At 57.5% G+C, this 12,402-nt stretch overlaps 1 protein-coding gene across 1 annotated transcript in view; it reads left to right on the plus strand.

Moving 5' to 3' along the window:
* The first annotated feature begins 11,608 nt into the window (after positions 1–11,608).
* Positions 11,609–12,402, plus strand: part of MYH10 (myosin heavy chain 10) — a 91,714-nt gene continuing 90,920 nt past the window's right edge. Inside the window, exon 1 of the mRNA XM_082294149.1 lies at positions 11,609–11,696. The gene's annotated coding sequence lies outside the window, so the exon portion shown is untranslated. The remainder of the gene's footprint in view (positions 11,697–12,402) is intronic.

Here is a 12,402-nt window from a genome sequence, read left to right on the forward strand (position 1 = left end):
CCTTGGCACAGCAGCTCCCAGCACCCCGGGCTGTGGCAGGCAAGGGGCTCAGCACGGACCCCTCCCCGCCTCCAGCTGTCCCTGCTGTTTGCATCCAGCCCTGTTCGCATCCAGCCCTGTTTGCATCCGGCCCTGTTCGCATCCAGCCCTGCTGCCAGCGGAGCACCGCGTGCAGCCCTGGGATTTGCAATTAATCCCCGGTGACAGTCTGCTCGCTGGTGGAGGAGGGTTAACCCCTGCGGAGCTGGGTGGGCGCAGGACGGTGAGGTCGGCACAGTCGGGGTTAATCACACTGGAGTCCGCTTTAATTGCGGCTTGCCTGTGATCCTCGATGCTTCTTACAAAGTGATGGAAAATGACAAATATTCATCCCCTCTCTGGCAGCGGCCCTTTATCTTCCCACACTGCCACCAGGCTTTCCCAGCCCCGCTTCCAGGAGGGAAGAGTGTGAGCAGACACTCTGTAAGGGTAAAAGCTGGTCTGGGCAGCTGTCAGCTTCTGCATTCGCAGCATTCCTGCGAGGAGAGGCTGGGGGAGGAGGCGTGAGACACCGAGCTGGCTCATGGACACCCAGGTGCTGCCACTGAGGTCCCCAGAGCCTGAGAGGAGCAGGTCCAGGGAACACGGCAGAGGGGACACCTTCGGTGGGGCACAGAAAAGGCCACAAGTGTGGGGTTAAAGGAGCCCCAGGGACCCGCAGGGCACGCTGTGGCTGCGGGGACAGGCTGCAAAAGCATCCCTTCACAGCTCCTCCGGGGGAAATCCCGGGTTATCCGGGAGGGCTGGGGGGATGTAGGTTCTTCCCCGCTCGTGTGCGATCCCTGAGTCAGGTGCGGGATAGCCCGCAGTGATCCTTGAGCTGGGAAAGCTTTCCCGGCTGTCGCGCAGAGATGTGCAATGGTGACTTGTGCTGCTGTGCCACCCCCGGCCCCGCAGGGACACGCTGGGAGCACATGGGCAGGCAGAGAAAAGCCTTTGGAAGGAAAAAGCGAGGCAGGGAAGCAAGTGCAGGACCACAGGAGCGTGTGCTGCCTCAGGAACGGTGACACTGTGACCGCGGCGCTGGCCTGGGCCGCGGCGATGGAGGCTCAGCCCTCCCCGAGTATCCCGGGATTTCCCCCGGACGAGCTGCGGGGCTGTGAAGGGATGCTTTTGCAGCCTGTTCCCGCAGCCACAGCGTGTCCTGGGGGTCCCTGGGGCTCCTTTAACCCCATCTCCATGAGCCCCGTGATTCCCAGCACGTCCCAGCCCCGGGATGCTGAGTCTGGAGCGCTGATTTCGAGGCAGGGGTCGAGTGGGATCTCAGGCTGCTGCCTCTCCTCATCTCTTCTGAACATCTGCCTGGTTTCTCCCCAGCTCCCAGAACTCAGGGGCTGAGGGGCCGTGCCCTGACCCCTCTGCAGGGCAGCTACTCTCCCCCTCCTCCTGGCACCTCTTGCTAGGGACACGGGTGGGTGCAGGGGCATTTGGTCAGGCTTGGCTACACCAATCCCACATTTGCACTCCAGGCAGAGCCCTCGGTGGATCCAGCCTGTGGGAGGCTGCTGGAAAGCCCCTCTTCTGCAGCACTTTCAGCTGCCTCCTCTGGAAAACCTGGGCTGGGAACACAGAGTGTGAAACCGTCCTCTGCTGAATAGGGCCTGCCCAGTTTGTGGCTACACCAAGCTCCAGAAAAGGGCTGTTTTCCCCTCAAAAAACCCCCAACAAAACCACACAAACAACAAAACACCATAGGAGAATTTCAAATCTTGACCCCCAACAAGATGCCTCCAACTAAGCATGTTTTTGAATATGAGAAGCAAATAAATTGCATTCTGCCTCCCAGGCTTTGAAGGCTCCGAGAGAGCCCATCAGCCTTTCCCTGTTTATGGATCTGCTGCCGAGGTTGTGATTTGACCCGGAGTGGGATTGTCTCCCAGACATCCTGCAATATCTTCACTCCTGTCAAGCTCTGCCTTTCTCTCCTCCAGCTCTCGGCTCTGGCCAGGAGCCAGGGCCTCTCTAAACGTTACCAGAAGGGCTGGCAGGAGTTCAGCCCTAACTCATTACAGGTCCTGCAGACGTTCGGCTGGGGGTGAAGATTGGCCTCTTTTGGGACTCTGACAGGGAATTTAAATTGAAACGGGAGGATGGAGGGGAAGAAGCCCTATGGAAAAACGAAATTCCTGACAGGGATGTGTCCATGAAACCCCCCACTGGCTGCATGTCCCGCTGTGAATGGCGAGCTCTGCTCCCTGCAGCATGGGCTCGGGAATTGCCTGGATGTGGTGCTGGCACACTTACCCCGAGCCTGCTCAAGGTGGGGGTTTTACACACCCTAAAATAGTGACTTTGCTCCCCCCTGGGTATTTCCCTGCCCCCAGAGCTGAGAGAGGCCCCTGGGTGCAGTGGCCCAGTGGTTTTTGTCAGTGATTCCTCATTGCTAGGGCTGGAATTAGGGGATTCCTTCACCTCGAAGCTCTGCTGGTTCCTTCTGTGCTGCTTCATCTCCTTTGGTGTTTTTTACACCATGCAAACCCATCGTTGCTCAGCACTATCCAAACACAGTCCCTGTATGAACACTCCCCCTCTATGCTGATTTCCACATGATTTAACATTGAAAAATCCCTTGACTCTCTGCCCTGCAGGCACAGCAGCACCTGCAGAGGCTGTTCCAGTAGAAAACAACACTGGAAAAGGGCATTTTATTCTTTCCAGAATCAGGTTTAGCTTCCACCCTGCTGGTGACTGAATAACAGCACACATATAAAATGACAAGTAAAAAATAATAAATAAATAAATAAACCATGCCAAAAAGCCGAGCTACCAAAGAGCCATTCATTTCAGCCCCTTTAAACCCCAGGGTGTCAGTGCATGCAGAGGAGGGGAGTCTCTGTTAAATATGCAGCACCAGGATCCTGCAGCAGAGGTGGGGAACGTCACGGTGGTTTCATCTGCAGAGGACCTTAAATTCCTGTGCCAGATAGGCTCATTAAACTGGTGCCACTGGGGCTGTGGATGGGTTACATGGGGGTGGTTGCAGCTGCTCCTGTGCTGATACACAAATCCCTGCACCAGGAGCAGCACCTGGTTACCTGAACCCAAAAGGGATCATCCCTGAGGAGCAGCAGACCTTCCTCCAGTGCCTTCCAGCCAAGGTTAACATCCAGGATAATTAATAGCCTGTTTGTTTGTTTTACAAACAGCCTGTTCAGAGGCTCAGACCAATCTCATCCATCTTAAACAGGTGAGGAAAGGCACGAGTCCAATTAAAAACAAAATCATTGAATCATTTGCAAATCACCTTTGTCTTCTTCATCCTAAAGCTCTCCCAAGCACAGCCTCTGTGGTGCTCAGCCCTCCTCTGTCTGGGGGATGGGAGATATCACTGAGGAGCATGTGAGCTTCTCCATCCCGCTGGCACGGGCTGTGCCAATGCCAAGGTGGGATTTGGGAATGCTGCCTGTGTGGGAGCAGGGCAGGGGTCATGGGAATGGGGAGATGCTCACAGGAGCAGGGACATGACCACAGAAATGGGCTGATTTTCAGAGGAACTGGGAGATGACCATGGGGATCAGGTTATGCTGATGAGAGGAGTGGGATGCCCACGTTGGCTGCACCCTGATTCCAGGTGCTCTGCCCTTTCAGCCCCGATGTCACCCTGTCAGAACTGTGCTCTGCATTTCTGGCACCCATTTCTGTGGTGCCCAAGAGCTCCAAGCTCTGTGCTGTGCTTTTCTCCCACTCCTCCCGTGGCAGCACCTGCATTTCCCACCAACAGCGCACAAGCCGGTGCCGTTTGCAGAGTGTGAACAAGCACTGGAGGTATTTTAGAAGTCACCCCACGGCTGAGCTGTCCCTGCTGGGATTGGTGAGGGAGTGCTCTGCTCCAGCCCTTTGCCAGTGCTGGATTGCTCGTGGTGAGAAGGGGAGGCTGAAGCTTTCCCCACCCAGCCCAGGCAGCTGCTGCAGGTCCCCTCTGCTGGCTGGGGACACTTCACCACATCACGGCCCTTCCCATCAACAAAGGCATTCAAAACCCACCTGGATGGGTTCCTGTGTCACCTGCTCGGGGTGACCCTGCCTTGGCAGGGGGGTTGGACTGGATGATCTCCAAAGGTCCCTTCTAACCCTGACGATGCCGTGATCCTTTGAGGGCTGTGGCTTGGGGACAAGGTAGACCCTCAGAGCACATTCACAGGGTCTGGAGGGGACCAGACACTGCCAGCAGGATCCCAGTGCTCAGACCACAAAGGGGGACACTCCCTGACCCTAGCAGGGACATGCAAGCTCCTTTTCCCTTCAGCCCAGGGAAGCCCATGTGAGGCTGGGGCTGGGCTCTGCAGCGCTGATGGGCTGTGTGGGCTGTGCCAGGGGTTAACTGCTCCTCACCCTGCTCATCCTCACTGCCCCAGGGCGTTTGTCCGCTGGGATTGCTGGGATCGATCCCCCCCTTCCCTCTCCAGCCCAGGGAAGGCGTTGGCATATGAGTTACAAACTCACGGACCAGCTGATAGCTGAGTATTGGCTGGTTAATTAAACCAGCAGGGTTCAGTCAATCATTAAATTGGATTGAGTGAGATTGAATGAGACGGTGTCTGTGGGCTGCCATCCCAGGGTGAGCCCGGCTGCCAAGGGAACTCCCCGTTCCCCCCGCAGAGCTGTGCTAGGGATGGGAGCAGGGACACTGACTGAGGGACATTCCCCAGCGAGAATTCATCTTCCAGCTCGCAGGCACTGCACTCAGCTGCTGCGTTTTTACGGCTGAGGCTTTCTCCAGCTCACATTAACCAGTGTCTGGAGCTGGTGTCCAGCAGGCCTCACCCTCCTGCTCTCAAGCCATGAGGAGGATTGTGAAGAACATGGTAAAACAAACTGTGTGTAATCAATTGATAACAGGAGACCACCCTGCTCCCTCTCAGGCACACTTCATCACACCCCTGCACAGAAGTGAACTGGACCAGGACAGAGATCCTTCACGCCTGTGAGACCAAGGAATGCAGTGATACCACAGGTGGGAAGGCTGAGCTGCAGCAAAAGACACATCCTACAGCCACTGTGCCTGTCACAGTCTCTGCTGGACACAGGAGGGTGACAGCAGCTGGCACATGATCCTCTGCATCCTCGGAGCTGTCCTGAGTGGGGAGTGACTGGGACCTCGAGGTCCAGCCTGGACCGTGTCTCCTGTTCCACAGCAGAAGCTGAGTTTTGCACCCTGAGAGGGTGAAAATCTCCAGGTAAGAACCTCAAGGCCAACCTTCCAGGCCACTGAAGCCATGATGAGCCCCAGAGCCGGGGCTGAACCGTGGCCGTGGTGCTGGAGCTGCTGAGCAGGGCTGGCTCCCTGAGCTGCCCACACAAACTCCTGCCCGGTGCTCGGGTCCGCTGCTGGTCAGCTGGCCGTGCTCCCACTGGCCCTGAGGGGCCCAGTGAGCTCTCCAAAGCCCAGGGAGGAGCTGTGATGCCGGGCTGCAGCTATAAAAAGCCCTGCAATTGCCTTCCGAGCTAGTGATTCAATAACAAAATGCAAAAGTAATATTAAAGCTGCCTGCTGTGCCAACTGCTGGCTGTCTGCAGCAATAAAAATGCCGTAAATCAGCCCCAATTAAAGACTGCAGAATCTAACAGGAGGCTCCAACTGGAGCTGGGAAAACCCCCAGTACACTGGAATTGCCTGGGCAAACCCTGCACGCCATCACTTGCCGCTTGCAGGCCACTGGAGCTGGTCAGAGGCGCAGGGCTGAAGCCTGGCCCTGCAAGCACACACCTTTGAAGTGTGAGAGGGTTGGACAAGGTTAGGGGAGCTGGCTGTGCCTGTGCCCATGTCCAAACACGAGGCAGGGCTTGGGAATGCTTCTCTGTGGTTTTTTAGGCAGACACAAGCTCTTGTGGTCGGGTCTGAAGGAGCTGAAGTTGCTGCTGGCCCTGGACACTGCTGCCGGTGTGGTGGGACTGCTGGTGTGCTGGACACCATCCGTGCCTTCCTCAGGTGAGCCCTGAGGAGCTCACACCTTCTCACAGGCAGGGAGACATCCCAAATGCGTTATTTGTCTTTACAAATGGGGCCCAGGCTCCCAAGGCGCCCCAGCAGCCATCAGATCTCCACTCCTGGCAGAAGGTTCTCCTCTGGGGTCTATTGGATGCTGTCCTCACCCAGTTCTTGGGTGTTTGCTCCTCAGAGGGGGCCCTGAAGGGTTTTTCTCCTTCTTGGCACATGTGGGCACTGGCAGAGCCCCCGAGGGCAGGTGGGAGGTGGCGCTGGGATGTGCAGGGAGAGGCTTGGTTGGCAGTGTGGCCCCATCCTGTTCTACCAGTGCAGCTCGAGGGCTGGGGGACACCTGGGGCAGCCCTGGCCCGAGTGTCCCCTCCTGGCTCAGCATCCCACCCCCCTGGCACAGCCTGGCCCCCAGTCCTGCAGAGAATGCCCTGCTCTGCCAGGCCTGTTCTCCTCGTCCACAGGCCATGGCTAGGGCTTCCCTCAGGGGCACCAATGGGAACTTTTCTGCACTGTTTCTTCTCTTCTGATCCTTTAATTGGGTAAAGAATGGATGGGTTTAGTTAAGTCTTCTCCACAAAGTAGTGATTGGTGTCAAATGGAGGTTCTGGTTCAAGAGGAAGGATTTGGTCCCTTCAGCGCAGCCAAGGGCCGCTGCAGGGTGGTGAGAAGCCCTGGGCCACACAGGGGGCTCGTGTGCCTTGGCATCACTTCTGTACTTGTACACAAGAGATGTCAGACAATCCTGCCCAGGGACTGCCCAGGTACAAATGGGGCATTTCTCTCCCCATTTTATGGGGCATTTAGTCCCCCCAGCAGTGTGGGCAGAGGGACAGGGGATAAATAGATTTTCCAGCCAGGGTGCTGGGTGCTGGACCAGGACTGAGCCCTGTCTGTGGGGCACGAGAAACCAGGCTACAAAGAAACCCCACAGCCAAAATGTGAGGAGGGGAATCTTTCTCATCAGGAGAGCTCTGCATGGCAGGCTCATCCTGCTGGCATCCACACACCTAATCCTGCAGTTGTGCTGAGTAAAGGCCGGTTCTGGACAAGGCAGAGATCGCTGGGGAAATGTGCCCTTTGCAAGTGGCTCCATGGGAAACCTCCACCATTCTCTTCATTTAAGTCTGAAAAATCCCAGCTAGGTTGAACTAGATGATCCTGTGATGTTCATTTGAGCTTGATTTACCCTCTGATCCTGAGATGCCCAATAAAACTTTCTTCTGGCCTTGATGATGGCTAAATAATTTCCCTTAAAACAATATTGCAAGTGGTAAGTGCCTCAGCAGTGCAAGCTGGTGTAACTGGGATGATTATTGGAAGCTCTCAGTCAGACACAAGTACCAGGGCAGCTTCCCAAACCTGCTGCACACGGTTTTCCCAGGACATTTCCGATCCCAGGGCGTGGTGAGCAGGGCAGGGAAGGGCAGATCTGGCAAACAAATTCCTGCTTCGAGGGGAGAAGGGAGGTTCAGATTTCTGGATGGTTTTAAGCTGAGATTTGAGGATGAGCCCTCCTTTTCCTTGAGGGAAGAGCCCTGCATGCCAAACCCTTGTGCAGAGAGTGGAAGGCACAGTTGTGAAAATCCTGCTCTACCTTCCCAGTTTCCACTTCCTCCCAGCGCGATGGGTGGAGGGAGGGGAAGGAAGGGACAAAGCAAGGAGCAGCTGAGCACAGGTGCCCCCTTCACACCCAGGTCGTGCTCCAGCACGCCTGCAGCATGATCCAGGACGGATCCCACCCCTGTCCTCTGCTCCAGCCCTTCCTGCTCGAGGAGGCTCGAGATGCTCCATGGAATGCCTTGGCTACCAGCAGAGCCAGGAAACGTCTGCAGGGCTGGCGAGGTGTGCTCGGAGCAAAGGCAAACCCGTCCCTCTGCAGCTCAGGCCTTGACTCGCCCTGCAGAGGTGGCTATTTCTGCTGATGTGACATCAGGTTCACAGCAGCCTGGCCAAGCAACCCTTGTGCAATCCCCTTTTGAGAGGAAGGAGCAGACTTTCCATTCCTGATTTAGCGAACTTTTAAAACTCTCCAGGACTGAAATGTATGCTGGGTGAGACAATGGAACTTGTGTTTGGTGCTGATCCCTGTGTGAACACCTCCTGTTTGGGAACGTTTCCTATTGACACACGAGATAAAATAACTGGTGTGGCCCTGGAGGACAGTCTGCTGCAAGAAATAAATGTAACCTCATCTTACTGCCATTTAGCACAGCTCAGAAAGCTTTGAAACTCAAGCATCAAGCATGAGGCTTGAATTTCCCATTCCTTTCAAGCTTCTCACATAGAAATGTTTATTATAAAGCAATTTTCTTGTGGAATAATTTATCTTTTATTCCTACACCTCTCTGTTTTGATCCCACACAACAAAGCAGCCGGTTTGTACATGAGCAATTCTTCCTTTTCCTCCACCTTCCTCTGAAGGAGTCACAGCACCTTGTGCATCAAATGTGACCTCACCTCTGACATGGCAAATGGGCACAGTGACACCTCTTCCCTTTGGCAGGGGAGGTGCTGTGGCCACCCAAAGTCACGGCAGGTCAGGATTCAAACTGGGAACTGAATCCACATGGATTTCATTTAGGCATCTCCTTGTCACCACGAAGCACAAACCTTGTTCTGTGCATGGGCAACACCTGCATTTAAATATTGAATCTAAACCCTGGCTCAAAATCATTCAGGGCTTGAAGTTATTTGACCCAGAAAGAGGCCAAGATGTTCTGCTCTGTAGGGGCTCCTGGGCGGGGCCAGACCCGGGTCTGTAACTCTTGGAGATGCATCCAAAAGCTTCCATAGACAGAAAGGGAGGACACCAGCCTGTGAAGGAAGCAAAAGTGCCAAATAATCAAGGAATGAGGGGTTTTTGGCTCATTTGTGGATGCTGCAAGGACACGGGACAGAACAAGCAGCTGTGGGATGCCAGGGGTGTTCTCCCTTGCAGAAGTGTGTCCTGCCCAGTTTGTCCCAAGCAGCCTGGGGATGGAGGGGAACATCACCCAGTATGGAAAGGAGCTTTCCAGGACATGCCACCAGTAGCAAAACCTCTAAATTAGAAACAATGGAGCATTTTTTGTCTAAATCCTCCATGTTGTTTAAAAAATCTCAGATTCTTATTTACCTGCCTGGTTCCAGCTCTGGAAACACCCATGGGACAGGCTTTGCCTTAAGCACGCCCTGGTAGCCACGGTATCAAGAGGCTTCTGTGTAAAGGTACAGGGGCAATTTTAGGATTAGTGACCAGCTGAGTTTCTACTTCAAATAAAAATCCTATATGGAAAATGTTTCTTTCTGTTTTCTCCAGTCTCTGCTCTTTCCAGTGTCCTGGGTTAGACAATAATATTACCTTTCCCTCCATGGGTTAAAGACATTGAGTGGATTTGGAGAATTCCTTCCTAACATGAGCTTGGATAAAAATAATAGTGTGATAAATTAATAACCCAATGCCATACCCCGTCATGCTCCACATGGCATCTACAGGATCCTTGAAGATTTTCCATGGAAATAATTTCCTAGAAGAAACTAAACTCCTCAAACAGCTTGTGCCTAGATTAATGCTTTCTGGGTGGTGTTTCTATTTCTCTTTTAAACGATGCTGAATGTTTAAAAATGGAAGTTTTCTGGAAGCAGTGAAATGTGGAGGTGCTGCCCTAGGGCGTGAGGGCATCGAGGTTTGGATGCTGCACCATCCCGAGGCCTTGGCTGCCCCAAGGGGTGACCACAACTGGTGATGATGCTGCTCCTGATGCTGCTCCTTGTGCCTGTGGTCTTCCCAAAGGGAGCAAAATACTCACCAGGCTCCTCCGTTGGAAAGTTGTGGCACTGCCAGGGAGCTGGTACTGCTCTGTGAGCTCTGGCTGAGTGTCTTGTCTCTTGGAGACCTGCTGGCTGAGCAAGGAAAAAGGGTAAATCCTGGGACATGGCTGTATTTAGGCAACCCAAAATCCACGTGGGGTTGCCTCACTCAGCTGCCTCGGGCTGCTCGGGGCAGTGGCCACTGAGCTGGGCTGCGCGGGAGTGGCACAGTCCTTGCACAGCGAAACACAGGGGAGGAACCAGTTGAGCCTTTTGGCTTTCATCTGCCTGCGAGTCAACACCCTGATTTTTCGGAGAAACAGGATGTGCAAGACCTCCCACTGCAATGGTAATTACGAGGGAGACTTTCAGAGAAAGGCAAGCGCCAGGAGCTGTGCAGGAACTGATTCGTGTGCAGCCACGGGCTGGGGTGACCCAGTGATTGCCAGCTCCGTGCCAGGAGCCTGGCTCCCCACGGTTTGTCTGATTGCCTCCTTTTGAACCCAGCAACCCGCCCAAAAATGCTAAGTCGGATGGTAATGGCAGGTGTGATTTGAAACACTTCCGCTTGGGCAGGGAGATCACAGAAAATCCTGCTTCCAAAGCACGGGAAAACGGGAGACATCCTTTCTCCTGTCCCCAGCCCTTCCCAGGATCCCAGATTCCAGCTCTGCCCCCGGACAGGTTTGATGCTCCCTCCTGCCACTTCTCCCCGCCGGCAGTCAGAAGGATCTAACACAAATTCCTTCCTCCGAAATGGCTTTAATTCAATTCCTGAGCTCCTCGTGTGCACTCGGGCCGGGTGGGGAAGGCAGGAGCTGCTCCCCGGGCACAGGGCCGGAGGCAGCCGCGGTTTGGGGAGAGGCTGTGCCCATTCCCGGGGGAATGCAGGCACCACGTGAGATTCCCGGGAAGCTCAGGCAGGGAGGAAACACGGGAAAGGCTCTGGAAAGGCCAGGGGAGGCCAGGGAGCCGGGAAGCTCTCCGTGATGAACCCCGGCCGCAGCCCGAGCGCGGGGTCCAGCAGCCCCCCGGGCATCCCCAAACGCACCCGGGCAGCGGTTCCAGAGCGCAGCGGGCCCACGGGGCGCTCAGCGGCTCCGCAAACGCTGCTTCTCCCCGGCTGCAGCTCCCGCCTCCCCAGCCGAGCCACAAAAGGCGCTGCCCCGCGGGCGAGGGCTCCGAGCCCTCGGGGTGATGGTTAAGGACGGGAGAAGCAGGAGCTGGCCCGGGCGGGCTGCGGCAGCAGCGCCGAGGGGCTGCAGAGGCGGCCGGGGACACTCGGCGGGGACACCGCGCGTCTGCGACCGGCCGGGGAGTGACCCGGGGCGGTCACCGAGGGCTGCGGCCGGGTCCGCGGGACGGGCCGCGTGGGAACCGGGCCGGGGCTCTGCACAGCCTGGCTCCGGTGCCGGTCGCATCCCCGGTGGCGGTCCCGGGGACAGGAACGGGGACCGGGACAGGGACGGGCCGCGGGGGCGCGCCGGTGAGTGCGGGGGAGGCGCGCGCCCGCCGCTCGCTGCAGCACCGGGGACGCGCCCCCGCCGGCCGTGCTGCAGCGGGGGGCGGGGCCCACCGTGACGGGCGCGGCGACTGTCCAATCAGAGCGGCGCTGCGGGGTGACGAGAGCCAATGGGCGCCGAGGGGGCGCGGCGCGGCGCGGGGGCGGGCCGGCCCACGGCGTGCGGAGGTTGCTATGGCTGTGGCCGGAGAGCGGCCGCGGTGCGGGCCAATGGGAGCGGGCGGAGCCACTGACGGACGCGGGCGCGGGCCAATGGGCGCGCGGCGCGCAGCGCCGGGGGCGGGCGGTGCGGCGGGGGGCGGCGGGGCCGGCGCGGCGCTAAAGGAGCGCGGCGGGCGCGGGGCGGAGCGGGCGCGGCGGAGCCGGCGGGCGGCGGGCGGCGGGCGGGCGGCGGCCGGCGCTGCACAGGTGAGACCGCGGGGCCGGCGGCGGGCCCGGGGCACCGGCGGAGGGCGGCTCGGTGGGGCCCGCCCGCGGCGGGGGTGTGGCGGGGGCGGCGGGCCCGGCACACAAAGACCCCCTTGTTGGGCCGCCCGCCCGCGCCGCCCTCCCCCGCCCTCCGCTGCCGGTCCCGGCCTCGGCCCCGGGAGGAGGGGGCCGTTTTCGGCCATTTTCTGCCTTCCCCGCGGGCTCCGGGCGGGGGGCGCGGGGCTGCGGCCGCTCCGGGCGCTGCCGGGCCGAGCCCGCGGCCGCCTCTTTGTCCTTCGGGCCCGGCGAGGGGCAGTGCGGCGGCGGCCCCCGGGCGCTGCTCGGGCCGCCCTGCCCCGGGGGATGCCCCGGCCCCGCCGCGCCCCCCGTCCCCCTTTTGTTCAGAACGTGTGTGGGGGATTTTTGGGATTTTTTTTGCCTTTATTCGCACGTCGTCTGTTGGGAGTGCTGGATTCCTGCATGATAAATGTGCTCATTTGTGTGTTTCATTTGAATGCCATTGTTAGCGGAGGAGCCCTGGGTAGGGTGAGCTGCAGCTTGCTTTGCTTCTGCAGAGGGTCTTTTGTGATGGGCTTTGTGGGTTTGAAAGCCCGAGTGGAAGAATGACCCTGAAACCGCCTGTGCTCCCCTGATGTTTAGGTTTATCCTCAGGAACTGCTGTAAACTCAGTTATACAATTCGTATA

The sequence above is a fragment of the Coloeus monedula genome, assembly GCF_965178545.1.
Source record: "Coloeus monedula genome assembly, chromosome: 19".
Lineage (NCBI taxonomy): Eukaryota > Metazoa > Chordata > Aves > Passeriformes > Corvidae > Coloeus > Coloeus monedula.